The sequence below is a fragment of the Ascaphus truei genome, chromosome 2 (genome assembly GCF_040206685.1).
Source record: "Ascaphus truei isolate aAscTru1 chromosome 2, aAscTru1.hap1, whole genome shotgun sequence".
Lineage (NCBI taxonomy): Eukaryota > Metazoa > Chordata > Amphibia > Anura > Ascaphidae > Ascaphus > Ascaphus truei.
The window spans coordinates 140,887,939-140,907,488 of record NC_134484.1 but is presented as its reverse complement, the minus strand read 5'-3'; the positions used below and the strand labels follow the sequence as shown (position 1 = coordinate 140,907,488).

The 19,550-nt window shown below is 40.3% G+C and overlaps 1 protein-coding gene across 1 annotated transcript in view; it reads right to left on the bottom strand.

Moving 5' to 3' along the window:
- Positions 1-12,897, bottom strand: part of ARHGAP28 (Rho GTPase activating protein 28) — a 214,177-nt gene extending 201,280 nt beyond the window's left edge. The window contains exon 1 of the mRNA XM_075585329.1: positions 12,614-12,897. The gene's annotated coding sequence lies outside the window, so the exon portion shown is untranslated. The remainder of the gene's footprint in view (positions 1-12,613) is intronic.
- Between the last annotated feature and the right edge of the window lie 6,653 nt (positions 12,898-19,550).

Genomic DNA, 19,550 nt, shown 5'->3' with positions numbered 1-19,550 from the left:
AACAGCGTCATTTTAAATCTTTAAATCCATGTGTCTGGTCAGGAAAAGAAGCTTTGTGGCGTTTGTTTATGCAATTTTCCTTACTATATTAGAATATGAATGGGTTTTGAAGCCTCGTTATTTTCTGAAACTTTATCCTGTCTTGTTTTTACAACAAGATGTGAATAATTTTCAATAATAAAGTTGCTACTTTTCACAGCCCAGCTGCCACAACTCGTCTCATTTGATTTTAAAATCCTTGCTGCCTACTGACCTTCTGTTAAGATATTATCAACATTTTTACGCAATGGGTTATTCATTGTCATAGAATTCAGTACTGGTTAATGTGTGCTTACTTTAACAGCTAATGATAAGAATGTATCACTAGGCTAGGCTCTTAGGTAGCACTAAGTGTATGTCCGGTCTAAGACATTTGGTCATGGCCATTTCGAAATGACCTCCGGCACTTGGCAGCAACTCACCTCGGCACCGGGACACTCATCCACCATCCGCGTTGCCGCTAAGGTAAGTTCCTAAGCTTAACCCTTACCCTAAACCCTCTAATGTTAACCCCTTAGACTAACACTACCTCCTACCCTAAAACTCCTTAAGTTAAACCCTACCCAAACCACTAAAACTCCTAAAACGTAGCTTATATAAAAAGCGGATGGTGGCTCCGTGTCCAGTTGCGGATTGGCTGCAGTGGAAGGTCCGTCTGCGGCTGAATTCCGGCGGGCCTTTGGATGCGGTAAAATGGAATCGGCCAAATGTCCCATTCCGCTTTATGTCTATACGGATTCCACCCTGTGTCTTTCCAAATACTGTTCCAGCAAATACTAAATGTTGCAGGCTTTTACAGCACTGAAAGAGTGACATTACATGCAGCACCTGAAAAATTTAATCCTATCTAGCAGCATCCAGTATGTGGAGTTGCAAAAAATGAAAGGACTCGCCTATGTAATACATCCTTTACCATATTTAACATTTGCTTGCAATATAAGATGTGTTGCATATGTGCAAAAGCCTATAACTTTTCAAACATAATTGATATTAGCTACTTGAAATGTGTGCATTTGGCTGTGGCCATGCTGCTGCGCTTGGTGCGCTCACTGTAATGTTGTGAAATGAGCATGGCCACGCTGACGCTGCGTGCACGTACGCTCAGCAATGCTCAGCGCTTGGGGAGACATGGAAAAGTGATTTCCAAGCACTCAGAAGGGGTCACATGACCATTCAACAACGAATCAGCACCAGTCAATGCACACACACCCGATCCAGGCAATGACACGCTCCCGCGCTTGCAAACTGCTGCAGGACAGGCTAGCGCTCAAGCTCAGAGAGTTGGTGACATCATGGCTCTCAAGCATGAGCGCGCATCGCGGCAGCGTGGCCGCAGCCTTACTTCTATTAGCGCCAGTTTAAAAATTACCTGCACTGTGCTTTTAAGGAGGCTGAGTCACTAGAAATGTTTTTGGGACAAGTAAGAATAAAGTCTTCTTAAGAATGTATACGTTGTTTACATTTTCTTTCTAATACCAAGTTAAAAATCCTAACAAAAGCATTTTTGCATTATTATTTGTATAGAATATATCAACATTTTGAAAGTGTAAATGTAAAAATAAATAAAAAACGTGCGTTATCTGTATGACTGGTGTAAGGAGAGAGATATTGATGCAAAACCCACAGGGGCACAATAAGGATCAATAAGACCATGTCAAGCTACTTAAATGATAGCCATGTTGTCATCACAGGTTTATTTTCTTGTCTAAAAATGTTTCACAGACCTGTGTGGCGGCTTCTAGAAAAGTTAAACATAAACCAGAAACGTACACCCATTACAGTTTACGCATTCCTGTGTCACATACTTCCCTGAGGTAAAATGATAAAATCTTGGGATATGTCATTTTCTGTACATACTGTACTTTTTGACTTTTTATTTTAGATTTGATAACGAATTGCTAATGTATTTTACATTTTATAATCTGTTGGCTACTTTTTACAAATCTGAGAACACAAAATCCCATTTTTTTTTAAAAATAATGCTACATTGACCTTTAGTGAATTTAGGTCATTGTTTTGTACAGCATAGCATTTAAGATAAAAAATATATGTACAGTAATTGAAACATTGGCCATAGTTTTCTGAAGTGTTACACAGTCATCTTGTTGTATTATCCCTCCTTACAAATTTATTTCCCCTTCTGAGCAACAGGAGAAAATATTGTATTTTAACAAATCTGGCCCCCATTATGATTATTCTGAGAAGTTAATTATAGCAGATAATTATAGCAGATTAATGAGCCATCCTCAAGACATGGAGTTTTGCCAAACAGAAAAAAAAAAAACATTTACTCTGAATCTGTTTTAGGTTGGTTAAATCTGCAACTAATTATTATGTTAAAGTTTCTCAAATACCTATGGAGAATAAGCTGTTCGTTATGTATACACTTTATTTACAACATTTGCAACATTTTCTAATGCATAGTACTGTACAGAGCCGGAAACCATGACTATCACTTAGAATATTTTATTCCTCTACTTTTCCCTGATTAAACAATGATGCTGGGAAACCTAAATATTTATTTCCTTTAATGGTCAGTCACTACATGCAGGCACCACCTTTGGGCAAGTTCTGAGGACAAGGACAAGTTCTGTCTGCAAGGGACAACAGGGGACTGCAGCTATCTATGATAAGCACTGTGGGAATGGAGGCGCTTTACTAGTGAGAAAGAACCACCCAGCTGAAAGACTGTCCTGCTTATCCCCAAACAACACCGGCGGATGCTCAGGGCCTTCCTGGGAACCAACAGGTAGCACCAACACTAGGTAACAGTGAATCTCCCTTAGAGTGGGGGAACTCATGTTACACTTAGGGTTTAATGCATCAAACAAGATGCATTAAACCCTATCTAAGCATTTACCTTACCAGTGAGTGCTGCAGATTTTTTGATATTTGCTCTATCTATTCTGTTGCTGGATGGTGATCCCGGCAGCACTGCAACCACCCTGATTCCAAGCTAAGTTTTTATTCTTTTTATGCTACTTTGAGTGCCCTGAACATTTTGTGTTTTGCTTTAATATATTTGAATATATATATATTTGTGTTTACATTGAAGCTATCTTTGAGCATTAATACAATTACTGTAAGTGTTATCTGACCATTATGTTTGCATTGGGCTCACATCCATTCATACTGCGCTAATTATGCCAAATAAAATTCAGTATATACTGTACTACTGTAGCCAAATATCTAGGAAACTGAACCACTGGAGTGGAGAACCCATAAATTGATATACAAATTACATAGCACGGGGTACAAATAGAAAAAGAAAAGTGAGGTGCCTTAGGTTGACATGAGACTACATACCTAATCAAGGAAGTAGCTACTGTTACTACCTTAAAGGGGTAAGGAGACAGACTAAAGATGAAAAAAAAGAGACAAAGTAACCTCTATAAGGGAAATATGTTGGAAAGAGATTACTAGAGGAATAAACAAAAGGACTGTGTACTGTAAGTACAGAAAAGTGTCAAAAACGTATCGAAACAAATCAATAGATGGCCTAATGTGGGTATCAACTATTACCAAAAGAGAATAAGAGAGCGTATCGGCATCCAGCGGGATAGATAAGGGTACCCAAAAGTCCTCCGCTGAAGAGAAGGGCCTATACTGTACCTACCCCAAGGTTTAGACTTGGTTTCAACTCCAAGGATAAAAGTACAGATATACAAGTGGTCACTAGGTTGGTGCTGCTGCAACCCGGAAGGCCTCCCCACCAAAGTTGGTTCCTACATTTACTAACAAAGTAGATTAGGTTACCCCTGAGTAACACAGCTCCTGCTCCATGTAGGGTTGAATGGAGGCACCCTGAAGGTCTCCCCACACAGGTGGGTGCCTACAGTACTCCTACACAAAGGGTAGACTAGGTCCCTCAGTAAGAGCATAAACCACAGCCCATGCATGCTAAGAATTGGGACAGGGGACCAGGGGAAGCTCGGTCCCAACATGCAAGCACATATCACAAAAAAAGAAATCTGTGCACAATGACCACAGTAAAGCATGAATTCCACCAGGAAGTACCCCTGAATATAGAAGTTATAAGAAATAACTTAAATTGTTTGAATAATTCCTTTGTGAAATAGGGTCCTATCTGGATCCAGAGTAACATTCGGTTCCTGTAGAAATCTCTTACACTCTTGAAAAATGTCTTTATACTGAGCTCGTCTTTACTTAATATGAGTATTTCCACATTCTTTATTTCTTCCTGTAAAGTTTCTACAATAACCAGGATTAAGTTCAAGCTACATGTGTTAAAGATTTTCCTCCACTTTTCAGTATACATAGCATTGTCCTTACCCAAAATATGTTGAAGGTTAATCTGCAGCCCATGAGGAATTCAATTTACTTTTAAATACTCAACCAAAGTAGAGCTGTCAATGTCTAAGCTGATACTATTCTTAGTGAGATAATCAATCTTCCTCTCTTCCATTTTAGATGTAAAGGAACAAGTGTCCTTGGTAAGTTTAGAGTCCAAAGTCCCAGGGGATATTTGCAATTGGGCACTGCAGCACAAATGTGGGAGTGCCCGATCAGCACTTTTGCATTTTTTTTTAAACTTGTATTTTATTGTTCTTTTTTCACAAGTTATATTTAGGGTGGGGGGGGGGGGTGGTGTACAAAAGAAACATAGGTAGGTGAGGGGTGGGGGGGATACATTTCCGTCTTTTCTTTATTTTCAGTACATGCATTTATACTTTGTTACACTTACATTTGCATTTCGGCGTGGTTCTGTAAGGAATCAGGGAACACATCCTTTGCGACGTGTTCCCTCCTTACCTGTCTCCACACAGACCTTCGCTCTGGCACCAGCGCGTGCGCGCACCCCCGCTTTGCTTACAGAGTGCACACGCACGCACATCTCTTCTAACGCTGCCATAGAGCTTAGCTCCACCCCTCGGATGCGCTGTGCTTCTCTCGCACGTGACGTCGTGAACCGCTCCCCAGCTGCGAGACAACTAATCGGATGTCACTTGTCTCCTGCAGTCTATCGCGACTTCCGCTGGGGCCGTGCCTCCGCTCCGCCTCCTGTTCTATTGGCCCATGCCAGTACTTATACCCTGCTCATGCTCAGAGTCATTGCTGAGCATAACTAGTTGTAGCCTTGTGCTACTGCGTCTATTGTGCCTTGCTCTTGTCTCACTCTCTCTTTGGATTCTACGTGTACCGACCCGGCTTGACTACTGAACCCCTCTTGATATCGACCCCGGCTTACCCTCGACTACGTGTAGCTCTCCAACCCAGACCACAGCTATACAGACTTCTACGATTCTGATATCTCCAACCCCAGACCACGGCTTAATAGACTATCACTATTCTGAGCTCTCCATCCCAAGACCTTGGCAAGTATCTGGACTAACCTGCTCTCTCCAACCCAGACCCGGCTACGTTGACATCCGCCTGCCGGGCACGTTTCCGCTGCTGTGGGTGCATGGTTCTATACTTCCCCATCTCAGTACCGGGGTCCTGTCTTGCTCGTGGGTAGCGCAAGTTCCAGTCAGATATTGTTGTTTTAGAAAATAAATATAGAATCTATAAACATTTGCTTCCCAGTATATCATCCATGGAACCCATATCTTCAGGTAACCTTCATATGTATAAAACAAGAAACAAAGAAGTCCAGAGCAACATCCAATGTGACAAAAATACACAGTGAAATACCTATATATCTTTTGAAAAAAGGGTCATTTAGTTAACCCTTTGGCCAAAGCGTATAAGCCTGCGAGCCACTTTCAAGGCATGACCATAATATCGCAGGTCCTAACACTAACTGGTTAAAATCTTTATTTATCTCTATAATTAGGGGAAGGATGGTCCTGGCATTGAACCTGTCGCAACCAGCTGCATGAAAAGAAATCCTGCTTACCTGGACAGTGGGGAGGGGTGAGCTTTAAACCCTGGGTGGGAGGAGCCAATAACCTCCAAAACAGCTGAGACCAGCTGGACAAGTTAACAAACACACAGATACACAGCAATCTCTTATAAACCCCCCAAAAATTACCACTATATATATACATGGAGCTAATCTGAGGCTGGAAGAATCTCTTAACTGCACGGACGCTGAGAGACGCTGAGAAACTTTGTTCCCAATCACCAAACTACTGCTGGAGGTACACCGGAGGGACGTTATACCATCAGATGTGTTCCAGGACGGTGTGGCCTTGTTGGTGGTGATTATATATATCACAAATTGCCTTTTTAACTCTTATCCTTGTGAGTGTCCTTAATCCCCTTGTCCTTTTTATTGATTAAATGTACTGTTTTACACTATGGGACGTGCGCTCTCTGTTCTTCTTTTTTTTATATATATATATATATATATATATATATATATATATACAGTATATATGTGTATACGTGTCAAAAGGAGTGCTACTGGGCGTGGCTAATTGTATAATCTTTCTATATCCACCCATGGCCTCTCTCCCTTGCCCATTGATAGTATATCAGTGGGCTTATCCTAGCTGCTTCATAGTATTTCATCAGGCCTGTTTTGACATGCTCCCTAGTATTGTTGGTGTCCCCATTATCCTTTTTTTATTCTTGGCTTTCTGCCATGCCATATAAACATTGTAATTTATTTTTTTAGCTCTTTGATATCTTTTTGTGGGTTTGTGACGGGCAGCACCTGAAATAAATACAACACCCTGGGTAGTGTATTCATTTTTACCGAAGCTATTCTGCCTGTCCATAATATTTGGTGTTTTTCCCAGGTCTTGTGATCTTTTTTCAACTCTTTAATAAGTACCGGGTAATTTGCTGCATAAAGTTTATTGTATGTTCTTGTTATATAGACTCCAAAATATTTAATCTTCTCTGGTTTCCATCTAAAGGGAAATAGTTTTTTCAATAGCTTATCCTCTGCCGAAATGTTTAAACAGAGCCTCCGACTTAGTGTGATTTATTTTTAAATTTGAGTGTGTGCCAAATTCTTCTACCGTATTGAATAGTTTTTGTTGTGATATTTTTGGGTTTGTCAGTGATTGTAGGACATAGTCTGCGAATAGGGACACCTTGTATTCCCTATCCCCTATCGTTACTCCCTTTATCGCGGTTCCCTCTTATTTTGGATGCCAGAGCTTCTATGCACAGTGCAAACAAAAATGGGGATAGGGGGCATCCCTGTCTGGAGCCGTTAGTAATTTGGAATGGAGCTGAGATATAGGTCCGCACTGTAGCAGTTGAGTCTATATATAGAACCTGGATTCATTTTAATAAAACTGTTGTGTATTCCCATTTTGTTCATTACCTGAAACATAAAGGGCCACGCTACTCTGTCAAAGGCCTTCTCTGCATCCAGCTCCAGAATTAAAGTCTGGTTTTTGGATTCTGTTGCTATTATGGATTATGTTTATGATTCTATGAATATTGTCGGAAGCCTGCATCTCCGGGGTGAAACCCAACTGATCTGGGTGGACCAGAGTGTTCAGTACTTTATTTAGATGCGTAGCAAGTATTTTGGCGAATAGTTTTATATCAGTATTAATAAGCGATATGGGCCTATAGCTTGGACACAGCATAAAAGTGTTGTCCTTCCTTGGGAATTACAATTATTGCAGCCTCCAACATTTACTTCGGGTAATTTGTCTCCTTTTAGTATACAGTATCATTAAATAGTCTCATTAAATGTGGTTTCAGGGTAGTTTAAATTTTTTTTGTAATATAAGTTTGAAAACCCGTCCGGGCATGGGGCGTTAGAATTTTTGAGAGATTTTATAGCTTCCGATATCTCTTTAGCTGTTATCTTATTGCCCAGCTGGTCTGTTGTTTGGCTATCCAGTTTGGGAAGTTCACATGTATCTAGATATAAATCAATGCTTCCCTCTTGTCTCGGGGATGTTTGCTTTTCTGCATTTAAATTATATAGGTTGCTATAATATTTTACAAATTCACTTCAGACGGGTTCAAAATTGTTTATCCTGGTCCGTTTTTAGACTGAATATATTTAAGATAGACAGTTTGTTCCTTAATTTCGCCGCCAGATATTTATCTGCTTTATTCCCTTTCTCATAATGGTTGGTCCATCTCATTGTTTTTTCTGTGTCCTCTAACAGTATATTTTTAATTTCCCTCCTATTTCTGTTTATGCTCTCCCTGATATCGTTTGATGGTCTCTGCTGGTATTCTTCATTTTTCTTCTTCAAACTGTCATTTAGTTTTGCTTATCTCTTATTCTTCTCTTTTTCTGTGCGATGATAAGATAATAATTTTACCCCTCATGGTAGCCTTATGAGCCGCCCATAGAGTAGGTTCGCTAACCTGTTCATCGTCATTCTGTAAAAAATAATCTCGTAGAGCTTCTCCTATGGAGTCCCTGGATTCAGGTATCCCCAGTAATAAATTGTTTAACCGCCACCTCCCCCTAGGAGATCCTTGTACTATATCTTTTAGTGTTAGCACGACTGGGGTGTGGTCAAACCACGTGATATTGTCCATTTCTGTGCTGAGCATACTATCTGCCAGGTCTCTAGATATTAGAATATAGTCTATTCTTGTGTATTTGTCGTGCGGGGCTGAATAAAACTAGCAGCTCATCGTCCTACACGTATCAGGATCTCAGATTGTCATTCTACCTAATGTTGTGCATGTCTTGCCTGTGGGTTCATCTCCAAACCTATTTTGCTTCACCAGTTGTCACATAAATGACTGTAACTTTTCTTATCTTAACACTCTCTATTGTAGTTGGTCTTGTGATTTCAGGCTTTGCACAGAGCTTAACGTCTCTCAAAAGGAAGCTCACAGGCTTAGTACAGTGCTGGAAGCCTTTCTGGAGGAAATTTGCCACTTCAACACAGAGATACGTTCAGTGAGAGAGACCTTCGGAGGGTTTAGGAGTGATATAGAAACTGTAAACCAAGAGTGCAAGAAAATAAATCAGTTATCTCGGTCCAGATCAGTGAAGAGATATGAAACTCCATAAATCTGAAGAGGAGAAGAGGCTATTGATACAAGAAATATCAAGGATGCAATTGGCAATGGAAGAAGTAGAGGACGCCTTGGTAAAGGAAAGAGGTAATTCTCTACGTTTCCAGTTAGACCTTTCTAAAATCAGAGCAGAATCTGAAAGAAAGAATAGAAGCATCCTGACGTTTCAAAGATACAGTACTACAGAGCCCTCATCCAAGGAAAGCTGGAGAGACAGAGTTATCTGCACAAACTCTCCGTACCTGTCATCTTACAGGCCACCTATTGAGGGAAGAAAATTCATTAGCTTTGTCGCGGGAATAAAGCAGCCTGCATTCTTCAGGCAATTTGGAGAATGCAACAACAAAGGAGGAAATATGAACATTTGAAACAACATGTAATTGTACTGCAGTCAAATGTTAGAACGTTTCAAAACAACAAACACGCTACAGGAATATGAAGAAAGCTGCTTGCGTGATTCAGTCCAGATACAAATCCTGCATCCTAACCAAGCAAGCTGTGAATTCCTATAAGCGCATTCGCTATGCTGTGTCAGTGCTACAGTCTGCTTTACACATGATGCAAGATAGAAGAATACAACTAAAAGAAGTTTGCGACAGAGATGTGCAATTCTGATACAGTTATTTTATCGTGCTCACGTGATCTAAACCAGATTCCTTGGTATGAAAACCGCTCCCATCAAAATTCAGGGGTATAACCGCTATCGCACTATGAAAAAGGTATCACTAGTTATTCAGCGGTGCTTAGGTCTGGATGAATTAATGAACCGAGAAAGGAGGATGCCACAGGATGCAGTCGGAGCTGATAAGCGTCCCACCAAGGTTGAGCTGCTGGAGATCTATAATGCTAAGACCAATACAAATGGTCACACCATCAACAAGAGAGAGATTATAGCACAGGGCCTGGGACAGGTCGCTGTCAAACTCGGGGAGGAGGAATTTTGATCGAGAAGTCCTCTGCAGGGTTAAGGAGAAAAATCCCATCACTGATTATTGCGGGGAGCCTGATGTGCCTATTGCGGATTTCTATGCTCACTTTGTGAGGAAAGACACACCCCTCTTACATTTTCCTGCAACGCCCAATGTACCGGTTACTGGTTCTTACGCCGTCGCTGTGGGGACAAGTACTTTGCCCGTCAACAAACCACCAGAGGTGGGTCAGCCCGAGTCTGCCTTTCATTAAGGTCTTGGGAAGCGCCTGGAGGATCGACCGGAGAACACTTCTGAGAGGGGGGGAGTAATGTCAGGGTCTTCCTACACCTTCTGCCCCAGCCAAAGTTCCCTTGTCTGTCCGCCGGGTGTGCTGCTGTTTTCTGTCTGCTATGGGTTTCCTCTGTCTGTCTCCTGTCCTCTATCTCTGCCTGCCATAGTTTCCTGTGATTCCTTGCCTTTGCTTTGTTTGTGTCCAGACTCCTGCTTCTGCGCTGTTTCTGTTTTGTTCCTGTTTGAGTTCTGGTTGTATTAGTTAAAGGCCCTTGCTATTGAACTAGCTTGCCCAGTCGTTTTCCTGATAGCAAGTCCCAGTCCTTTTCCCTAGTCCCAGTCCTTTTCCCTAGTTCCAGTCATTTTCCCTAGTCCCAGTCCTTTTTCCTAGTCCCAGTCCTGTTCCCTAGTCCCTGTCCTGTACCCTAGTCCCAGTCCTGTTCCCTAGTCCCTGTCCTGTTCCTGCTTCCCTGCCCTATTCCTGCCTTCCTGCTGCTGACCTCTGCCAGTGACCCTGACCATGCTATCTGCTGCCTGCCTCTGAGGCCTGTGACCCCGACCATGCCACCTGCCTCCGACCTCTGCCTATTCCCCCGACCACGCCGCCTGAGTCCAACCTCTGCCTGTGAACCCCGACCATGCTATCTGCCATCTGCCTGCGACCCTGACAAGTCTTGCCTGCTCCCTGCTGTTCTGGCCACCGAGGTCCTACCTGCTATGGGAGTCTCCCTCATGACTGTGTATCAGTAGGGGGGCTTATAGTGTGTGTATGTGTGGATAGGGCGGCTTATATTGTGTGTGTGTGTGTGTGTTGCTGGACCATACTCCTTCCTGAAGCATATTCCATCCCACAATGAGCAGCTATTTGTTTCAACATTTACCCTTATTGCCTCTAAATTGTAATCTCACATGAGCAGAGGCCTCATTAACTTCTGTATCTGTTTGTGCTTATTTTCCCTTATTTGTATTTTGTATGTCATTATGTTTATGTGATGGATGTCACTCTATACTCCACTGTACCGTGCTGCAGAATATTTTGGTGCTCTACAAATAACCAATAATTATTATTGTCCCCTTCTCCAGATGGCCCTCATTTATGGCACGGCTGCTTATAAATTTGATTACCTAGTTACTAGGGTGGAGCACACAAAATGTACTCTAATGCCTTTTGTTCAGAATTCCCTTCGTAACTGAAAACAAAGGAGCATTTTATGACATTCAAAAATGATATCATGATACAGTGGTATCCATTTTTTCAATATCACTGTTGTTAGTTCGCTCCTAAGAGGAGCCAGAGGCACTAATCATGTTAACATTTTGTCATAGATTTTTTAATGTATCAAACTTGCTGTAATGTTTACTGTATATTTGAACCAGGTTGTAAAACACAGAATATTAGATAACTAACATTCTACATTACATAAAGACTTTGCTCTAGGGCAGACATGTCTCAATTTAACTAATAGTTTGTTTTGACGCAGTGCACTATTTCTTGCCTGTAGCCTCATCATATACATTAATCTTGGTAATTAGGTTTCCTGCATCGGACAAAAATGATTAGCCAGAAAAGATTACACCACCTCAGACATCGCAGAGTGTTTACAAAAGGTGAGAAATGAGAGAGGCAACATTTGATGCAACCTATTTTAATATGTCCATCATAAAGCACTTTCCTAATTCCTTTTATTGAATTGTGACTTGATTTGTGAACTGATGTACAGAACTGTATATGGGGGAAACAGAAGCACAATAGCCTTATATTTTGCTGGGAAGTATGAAAATGGTCCTCTTTGCATAACTTTTTGCATTGCGTTATCATATTTATTACCACTTTGGGGTTTATGATAGGGGTTTGTGCATAGTAAAGGTCAGAAATATTAAACACAAGAAAAACAATTTTATATAAAGACAACAAAACCTTTGAAATCATCATAATAGACCAAGGGGGAAATTCCAATGGGGATACGTATTAGTCCCCTGACTAAAAAATGTATACAAAAGTAGAACAGAAATACCATCATTTATCCAAGAAAAGGGGAATCTCATTGAAGACAAAATGCATTTTTTTACCCATTAATACATCTTTTGTGTTTGTTTCCCCATGTTTACCATAGTTTTCCAGCCACAAAGACAATATATAAAATATCTCGAAAGCTCACACAAATAAAAGCGTTTAGTTAGCCACAGAACGGTATCAACTATTTGTTTTTGATTATTAAGCTTGGCTAACACGGTACGTACACACACACACACACACACACACACACACACACACACACACACACACACACACACACACACACACACACACACACACACACACACACACACACACACACACACACACTATACAGTTACTGTACATTTATTTTTTAATTAACTTCTCCAATTTCTGAAACCAACATTCTATTTGATATATTTGCTTGTATTTTAAGAAAAAAATTAAAACTTACCTTAGAAAAGGTTTTGGTAATTGTTTCTCACTGAATCACTGCTCAGCACGTCACTAATTACTTTGTACTGGTTCCTTACATGTACAGGTTATGCAGCTCAAACATGTTTCTTATATCCTTATCAGAAAGAGTCCAAACTGTCAGCTGGGTCCCAATGCTGTATATAATATAACCATTAACACAAATGAAGTCCACAACAAATCCTGCAGCTTTGTTTTCATGGCACTATTCCCACTGCCACATGGTGTGAACTAACTGGTATACAGTACACACATTAGTTTTATTGGTTTGATGAACACTAGCTCATATAAGGACAGGATTTTGTGTCTAGTCCCTTATGGTTATAGAGGAAACTGGTAATGTTGTTTCAACAAACTAGAGACTGTGTTCAGTAAAAACAATAGTGCTTGTGAGTTCTATGAATCATATACTCTGGTTACTATACACAGCACTTAGAAGCATACAAACCACAAGAGACAAAAAGGCTGCTTTTTATAATGTGATGTGAAACTTGCTGAGGGGAATGTGGAAATGTGGAGCTTTTTCAATGTTCATCTGTTAGAAAAAGCCTTAACAAAACAAGCAAAGCACTAATGTAATATATAACTGCAGATAGTTGAAACATTTCCAGTAAAAATAAATACCCTCTGACTCCAGAAAATTTTGTTACTTGTTTTTAATATATAGTTATGGAATATAATAACATCCCAAAGTTTAAATCTACTAGGTTGTATACAGTATAATGAACACCAATGTGTCAAAGACTCCCACAGGAAATCATGGAAATTACAGAAGCAGAAGGTCTACAGTAACAATAGGGTCAGAGGGTTAAGCTGGATACGATCCCAGTGTTTTCTCATTTGGAAATGGGATGACCAAACTGTCAACTACCACAAATTACCATTAGACAAAAGCTAATTCATATTTAGCATTACTGTAGTGGGGTATTTATTTGTCTTTTGACAATATTTGGGTAATTATATCCAAAAATTGTAACTCTGAGAAAATTAGCAATTGTTTGTTAACATACTGTAAATTTCAATGAACAATCATGAAACAATTAATTAATAAGTTAAGACATACAGTACTTGCTAACTCACTTCTACCAATGAAAGCCACCCATTGACTAACCAAATACTTCACCAATAATACGTCACTCCTACTCAAGTTTCTTTTGTAGGTTCAAAATAAACAAATCAATGGCCACATCTGATACACAAAATCAACCTAATTGAACAATAAAATTCACCCATTATATTTAAAATTACAGCTATAGGATTATAATGCTTTCCCTGGCCTCTTTTCATCCCAATGAGGCACCACTTCAGACCGCAGACCACATCAGAGAGCAACCTTTGAATTCAAGAAACAAATGAGCTAAACCGCTGTACCATGGACTGGTGCCTTTCACAAGTGTTCCTTCATTCTTCCTTCTCAGTCAAATAAACATAGGAACCCTATGTGATGCGAACCCACTACAGTATAATTCATTTATTCACCTAATTTTTTTACCTTTAAATAAGAACACACAGCAATGCTATTTTAATAACAATGTCCACTCCACCACCAATATTGAATGTGCAAACCAGTGTCCCTATCTTTAAAAAAACCCAAAAGAAAACGAGGACCAAAAACTGCTTGGAGATAACATTCCAGGTAGCTTTCTGCTGACCAAGCAAACTGAAAAATCTATATCAACTTCATTGATACAAAAGCTACCATGACCCCAAGTAGCAGGTACCTCCTCACCTCACCATTGAGTAGACCCACAGAAGTCCATAATATTTTCTGCTAATAATGAGCTTCTATGAAATTGGGAATGGACGTTATTTTTCTTAATTTTAACTGGTATCCTCAAAGCTAATGAGATGCAACAATAAAGTTTATTCATAAAAGTAGCAGCACTATTATGGGGGATTTTCATGTCTCAGAGACGTATTCTCCAATACGCTGCACATGCGCATTGGTAAAAAAGCCTTATTAGCGCATGCCGGTTTGTGATGCGTTATGCATTAGCGTGACCTATGAGCATGTTTCAAATTCAAATAAATACACATTAGAAACTAAATAACTTGGTCATTTCAACTGAACAGCTGAACTGTGCGCAGACTTTAATCTGTACTGCTTGGTCTTCTCCTGCTTCTAAGGCTAGGAGAATAAGAAAGAGGGTGGATAGATTGATGAGACTGCTGCTCCAACATAAAAAGCATCAAAACAGAAAAAACTACTGGAGGAGATCATTTTCTGTTTTGATCATGTTTTTTATGTAGTTTAATAAATAGTTTTTAGTTCATCTTTGCTGGTGAGTTTTCTCAATTTTTATTGGAGCGGCAGTCTCATCCACCTATCCACCCTCTTCATACCTGTTCATCTGATTGAAGAGACGCCACCGGGGGACAAAATAATGGAGGATTTTCTAGCAGCTGATCTTTACCAGAGTTGCATCAGCTGAGAGGAGCAGGACGGTGACTCATCGTGAGTATCAGTTATTCCACACGGGACATACCGGAGACACAGGGTCTGAATTGGAACTGAATGTCCTTGTGAGGTTACATATACCCTGCACAGGCATACTACTCCCCATCATATTCTCACCAAACCCCACTTGTGTTTCTCCTCCTACCCTCTATCATAATCTCACCCTATCAGGGTTATATTACTTCCTCCACAACCCATTTACAAGCTCCGTTTTATTGTATATATTTTTCAATATTTTCTGTCTGTTCTCCTGGAGCTTATACTCGTTTTTTTCTTCAGTAGGAGAATAAGAAGCCACAAATTCATAGCCAAGGAACTAGAGATCCTAATAAATGTAATGGTTGATAACCACTCCAAACTTTTCGGGTATATCTGTTACTGTTCCAGCATCACTGAGAAACTGTGGATTTGGAGGGGGCCTTACTCCACCGCCTCAATGCCCTTGGGAATTCTGAACATACTAAAGAAGTACTGGGCTGAGAGCAAACAAAAAGTAGAAAGAAGTTGACTTACCACGATGCCGAGGTGCGGAATACAGCACGGGACCACCTGTCCCATTGCATCTTACCCCTATGGAGGAGTGGGTCAGCTGTATGATTGCTACCCCACAGGTATTGGGTCTTAAATGCTTTGTGGACTCAGAGGATGGGGTGAGACCTGGTAAGTGACAATACAGTACATACAATTAGGTCCGGAAATAATTGGACACTGATACAAGTTTTGTTATTTCGGCTGTGTACCAAAATAAATTCAAGTTACAGTTAAATAATGAATATGGACTTAAAGTGCAGTCTACCAGCTTTAATTTGAGGGTATTCACATCCAAATTGGAGGAAGGGTTTAGGAATTACATCTCTTTAATATGTAGCCCCCTCTTTTTCAAGGGACCAAAAGTAATTGGACAATTGACTCAAAAGCTGTTTCATGGACAGGTGTGGGCTATTCCTTCGTTATTTCATCATCAATTAAGCAGGTAAAAGGTCTGGAGTTGATTCAAGGTGTGGCATTCGCATTTGGAAGCTGTTGCTGTGAACCCACAACATGCAGTCAAAGGAGCTCTCAATGCAAGTGAAACAGGGCATCCTTAGGCTGCAAAAAAAAGAAAATCCATAAGAGAGATAGCAGGAACATTAGGAGTGGCCACATCAACAGTTTGGTTTATTCAGAGACGCACTGGTGAACTCTGCAACACAAAAAGGCCTGGACGTCCACGGAAGACAACAGTGGTGGATGATCGTCAGATCCTTTCCATGGTAAAGAAAAACCCCTTCACAACATCCAGTCCAGTGAAGAACACTCTCCAGGAGGTATGTATATCATTATCCAAGTCTACCATAAAGAAAACCATTCATAAGCCTCAAGAATAGAAATGCCAGATTAGACTTTGCCAAACAATATCTAAAAAAGCCAGCCCATTTCTGGAACAGCATTCTTTGGACAGATGAAACTAAGATCAACTTGTACCAGAATGATGGGAAGAAAAAAGTATGGAGAAGGCTTGCAACGGCTCATGATCCGAAGCATACCACATCATCTGTAAAACACGGTGGAGGCAGTGTGCTAGCATGGGCATGCATGGCTTACAATGGCACTGGGTCACTAGTGTTTATTGATGATGTGACAGAACACAGAAGCAGCCAGATGAATTCTGAAGTGTATAGGGATATATTGTCTGCTCAGATTCAGCCAAATTCAGCGAAGTTGATTGGACGGCGCTTCACTTTACAGATAGACAATGTCCCAAAACATACTGCGAAAGCAACCCAGGAGTTTTTTAAGGCAAAGAAGTGGAATATTCTGCAATGGGCAAGTCAATCACCTGATCTCAACCCGATCGAGCATGCATTTCACTTGCTGAAGACAAAACTTAAGGCAGAAAGACCCAAGAACAAACAACAACTGAAGACAGCTGCAGTAAAGGCCTGGCAAAGCATCACAGAGGAGGAAACCCAGCGTTTGGTGATGTCCATGCGTTCCAGACTTCAAGCAGTCATTGCCTTTAAAGGATTCTCGAGAAAGTATTAAAAATGAACATTTTATTTATGATTGTGTTAATTTGTCCAATTACATTTGAGCCCCTGAAATAAGGGGACTGTGTATGAAAATGGTTGCAATTCCTAAACATTTCATACGATATTTTTGTTCAACCCCTTGAATTAAAGCTGAAAGTCTGCACTTCTATTGCATCTCAGTTGTTTCATTTCAAATCCACTGTGGTGGCATACAGAGCCAAAATGAGGAAAATTGTGTTGTGTCCAATTATTTCCGGACCTAACAGTATATATTATACTAGATTTCAATCTAATGTATATCTGTCACTTTAGACACAACCTTGAATATCAGAACAAACATTACTATCTTATTTGCAGGGCAGTCACACATACCGATGAGTACTTAGCTTTATAACATATTTGATATGCTTACATGTGTGACCTAATAAGATTAGAAAACACTATAGGCCATGCCTTCCACATTGCAGTAAGAGATCAATCAGTATAAAGTAATATTTGAACACAAAAAGGGTTACACCAGCACTCCTATAATATATGTAAAATCTGTGTATGGTGTAAATGGTGCAGTAGGGAGAAAAAGGACAATAGCAACAACTAGAAAGACTGGTAGGCCAAAAACCCAGGCTGGGCTGATGGACCATTAAGTCCCCTATATAACAGCACTCATCACTATCTAATAATACGCAAAATCTATCGCCAAAGTAGAATAGGCAGAGCCAAGAAAGTTCAACGTATGATGGAAAAACTTAAAAACACTTTATTGTATATAAAGTTAAAACATATGGTAGTAAAAAAACTCCCCGGTAGTACCCTGAGCTTCAACCAGTGGAAGCGTAGTGTAATGCAAAAATAGTTACCAACCCAAAAATAGGGTAGTAACAAGGCTGGGTAGCCTAGCAAAAATAGGAATTGAGCCTACTAGGAGGAAGGGAGTTCCTAAGCAAACTCCCCCCTCCCACGACTACGCTACAATTAGAACTATATTAAGTAGATGCTAGTACATGCTCAACAAAGTATCCGGACGTTCCTCCTTCTCCTACCGTGCACCCCAAAACTGGAATAACCTACCAGAGACTCTCACATCCAGCACCAGTTTAAGTTCTTTCAAATCTAAGGCTGTCTCACATTTTAATATGGTCTGTAACTGTTTCAAACGCCCATAATATATATTTTCTTTAACTGTGCACGTAATGTCTTGTATATAATGTATACCCTGTTCATTTACGTAACTGTATTTGTAACCATGTATTATTTGTTTTACTCTGTGCCCAGGACATACTTGAAAATGAGAGGTAACTCTCAATGTATTACTTCCTGGTAAAATATTTTATAAATAAAATAAATAAATAAATAATGCTCAGAATAAGTATGTAAAGATGTAGCCACTGTGAGTCACTGCAGATAGAAGCCAGTCTAGTCAGGATGTATTACTAGTATTTGGAGATACAGATGAACCAGTCATAGTGGACTAGAAGCATACTCCTACTGTGGAGAAGGGAGAAGGCTACTGTGACAAAGCGCTGCGAAAGCGCGAAACGCTTTAGAGGATCACTTTGCCCTCACCTCTATGTTCCTGTGTATCTTATTAATGGATTAAAACCTTGATTTTACGGCACTTTATTTGTTGGTCTCCGCTTTTTGCTGCTGTGCTCTTCTAGTTCCCTGCTTCCAACTGGATCTACAAGGAACCCATCATGTTATTTACCTCTGCAGGAGATGCACGCGACTTGGAGCTTATCTGATGGTCACACTCTTACTATCACTAGTACTATTTCCTATTACAATGACTTATCTATCGTTTGGCTTCTTGGACTGTTACATTAGGCTTAGGATTGCCATCAGGACTGAGAAGTTCATACAACTATGTGCTGTGCAAATATGCATTCACTTGTGTTATAGGGATTCCGTGGCTACATCAAGACCATTGGATGACTAGCACTAATATACTCACATGCTTATATTGACCATGCTTATATTGACCATCTTGCTCTCATTTCTTATTTAAGAACAACATATGGTATTATATTGAATTTGTTTGTTTTTTGTGGTCAGAGCACTAGTGGAGACTCAGTAGTCTCTTTCTCAATAAAGTAATATTTTGCCTATTTTGCCTAACTTCTCACTAATCACACAAACACTAGTTTCATCAACACTTAAAGAGTGTCAGTATCTCAAAAACAGTCACTGTACCTGGCATTTATCTCCTAAAATTCAACATCACCAACCTGCTTCTAGTTTTAAGGTTCACTGATGAATCTTGTTGCTCTTCCTTCTGCTAACTTTAATGTTGTTGACTGCAACATGGATATGGACCCGCAGGGCAGAGGTAGGGAGTGATACACTGATGCTGACCTGGGATCTGAGGCCATGGATGCAAGGATAGTCAGGTCCAGTTCTGGGGCCGAGGCAGGCAAGGACAGTCAGATACAAGTAGGAGTCTAAACACA